Source organism: Pinus tabuliformis, chromosome 6, assembly GCF_031772625.1.
Source record: "Pinus tabuliformis cultivar Carrire ecotype Pingquan chromosome 6, CPIR1, whole genome shotgun sequence".
Classification (NCBI taxonomy): Eukaryota; Viridiplantae; Streptophyta; class Pinopsida; order Pinales; family Pinaceae; genus Pinus; species Pinus tabuliformis.
In genome coordinates, this window is record NC_142292.1 from 535988969 (window position 1) to 535992373 (window position 3405).

Genomic DNA, 3405 nt, shown 5'->3' on the forward strand with positions numbered 1-3405 from the left:
GGGTAGAAAGCTAGGAATAAGCAAGGCAAAAAGCCAAGGAAAAGAGCAAGGCCTGTGACCAAAAAGCGAAAATATACAAATCTAGACAAACTTGATCCATGTAGCACAAAAACAAAACGATAGTCAACACCCATAATTTGCATGACACACATAACATTAGTTTCCAGGTGATAGATCAAGATTAAAGTAAAATCTTGTCTGAGGTCATTCGGAGGATAGGCAACCAAAAGCCAAATTATCTTGAGTTACTAGCTTAGTTGATTTTGATTATTACATTTTGAGTCTCTCCATTGACCTTTGTTCACCTATTTACACAATGTTTTAGCTAAGACATAAGCAAGAGAAATGTGCACATATATTTTGTTTCACTCTGTCTCGTATCATTTGCTAGTGATATTGCACATGCTAGCATCATTAGAACCATGGCTATGACCACGGAAGAAGTTCCTTCACATTCAGTTACTCTATTGATCACAACTTGTGATGTTTTGGTTATCGGTAGTTATGTGCATAAAAAGCCTTGAATCCATGCTTTCATCATGCAGAGAAAGAAATCCTCGATAATGTGGTAACTAAAATAAAGGAAAAGTTGGATCATGTTTCCAAGAAATCTTCTCAATTATAATATTTCATAGATTTGACTTCCAAAAAATCGAATTGTATTACTTCGTAGTCTGTCATTGCAAATTACAACTTTCTTTTGCCTCAAAAGATGGGCAGAAAGCTAGGAATAAGCAAGACAAAAAGCCAAGGAAAAGAGGAAGGCCTGTGGCCAAAAAGCGAAAATATCCAAAGCTAGACAAACTTGATCCATGTAGCACAAAAACAAAATGATAGTCAGCACCCATAATTTGCATGACACACATAACATTGGTTTCCAGGTGATAGATCAAGATTAAAGTAAAATCTTATCTTATAAGAATGTTTTTGACATCCTTGGATTAAGCAAATAACACCTTCAATTATATAAATCTACAAAAAAATTTCCATATCTAAGAAAACGAATATATAGAACTTGTTCAAGAAATATACATTGGAAGGGTTGGGGAACTTTTAAGATAACCTACAACAGTAACTATGGGTTGCAGAGTTGCTGTCTACAGTTTGTAATACTGTACTAAAAAGGGATGACGATGATCATATTGATAGTGAGTTGGAAAAAGTGGTGAAGCTTATTATGTATGTGGGCAATAAAGATGTATTTTCTGAATTTTGCAGGAAAGAACTTTCTCGCAGATTGTTGTTCAATAATAAAAAGGTAATTGAAAATCATGAACAGAGTTTGTTGTCAAAGCTCAAGGTTCAGTGTGGTTCATAGCTTACATTCAAGATGGAGACCATGGTTAATGATTTTGTCCTTAACCAAGAAATGCAAGCTACCTTTCATGATATTTCGAAACAACGGAATCATCATACAATAGATTTCTCCCCTGCAGTGTTGAATATGGCAATGTGGCCAAACTACCGACGCTCCCAACTTAATCTGCCATCTCAGATGCTTACTTGTGTTGAGATTTTTGAGCACTTCTATTCTACCCAACATAAAAATCGGAAGCTTACATGGACACATTCACTGGGCACATCTGATATCATCTCCCACTTTGACCACAAGCGTCTAGACATGATAGTAACAACCTACCAAGCAGCTACGCTATTGTTGTTCAATGACTCTCAAAAATTGACTTACGAAGACATTAAATTTCTGTTGAATTTGCCAGATGAAGATGTTGAGAGATTGTTGCATTCACTTGCATGCAGAAATTACAAAATTCTTTTGAAGCAGCCACCCATCAAAACAATAGCTCCACATGATACTTTTGAATTCAATTCTGCTTTTACACATAAAATGGCCAGGATTAAGGTTCCACTTCCCAGCCTCGTGAATGAGAAGAAAAAAGTCATAGGGACGGTGGAAAAAGATAGAAAACCAGCCATTGAAGCCGCCATAGTTCGTATCATGAAAAGTAGAAAGGCTTTGCATCATCAATGATTATTGAGTGAATGTATCCAGCAACTTGAAGGCACGTTCAAACCCAACATTAAATCACTGGAAAAAGGCATTAAAGATTTGATATCAAGGGATTTCTTGCAACCAGACCAACAAGATCCCAATATATACATATACGTAACCTGATCAAAACTCCGCTCTTGTGGTGGTGGAGTTAATAAAATGTGGTCATGCATATGTTGATCATCAAACCAAGAGAAGGAAAGGAGTATAGAGAGGAAAAGATAAATTCTCCATGGAGAAATTGACCTATTGCAAAGTCTTTAATGTTGTTTTATGAAATCTAAGTACTCTATTTTCCTTACTGTATGGTTTCATACAAATGGACAACAATATTTTCCTTACTGTATGTTTTCATCTTATAACTCGGTTCCCCTTAACAGTGTTTCCGTTACTATCTATTTTTGTCATATCCTTGTGGTTATATCTTGGTGCTCCTTAACAATATTTTCTTTACAATCTGGTTTCTTCTGATCCTCCTGGTTATATGTCGACTCTTCTTAAGTAGTAGTCATTTGATTATGCTTTTCAATAAAATCTTGTCGGGCACATCAATACGTCTATAAGTCTGAACATAGAAATAGAAATAGGTGAATTGTGAAATAGAACTGTAGGCTGTGTGTTTATTTTCATGAAAGTGAAACTGAATCTGTAAGAAGGTGATTTGTGAAATAGAACTGTAGGCTGTGTGCTGATTTTCATGAAAGTGAAACTAAATCTGTAAGAACGGAAACTGTAAGAACTTTGATAAATGAAAACAGAACTGTAAGAAGAATGTGTTGTAATTGATATAACTAATCTGGATATACTGGCAACTGTTTTGTGATGTTGTCTTCAAGTTCGTTGAATAGTTTGAAAGCATAAGATGCAACTTCAACAATGGTTGAACTTCTTTTATAGCTTTTGGCACTTGAATTTAATTGGTGGACATGGATGGACATGGATTGCAATGGCTTCATTTTGAATGTGTGGTCTGGATTTAATTTGATGTGATCTAAGGTTTGAGAATTTGTTATTTGTTGATCCATGTGCTTTGATCTGTTTTAATGAGAAATAGAGTGAATTGGGTGTCATTTATTGCAGTGATTGGGTTTGGGTGTCATTTATTGAACAAAGTGGGTTTAAATGTTATTGGGTTGGGTGTCATTTATTGAACATAAGGGGTTTAGTTGTTGCACAACACAACAATTATAGCTGACATACATTCCCTTTTATTATGTGCAGGTATGGATATTTATTTGCGATACAAAGCTTCAATTCTGATGAGTGGGGGTTGAAGTGACTGCTACTTTATACTTCTGGAATAGACCATTTTGGAAGAATTTATGGTTTTAGCTGTTTTCTAGTTGGGTCAATATGGTTTGCACTCTTAAGTATTAAGATACTATTTATGGACA

General features: G+C 35.2%; 1 pseudogene; it reads left to right on the top strand.

Moving 5' to 3' along the window:
- Nucleotides 1–1330: 1330 nt before the first annotated feature.
- Nucleotides 1331–1990, top strand: LOC149259650 (cullin-1 pseudogene; annotated as a pseudogene).
- The last annotated feature ends 1415 nt before the right edge of the window (nt 1991–3405 follow it).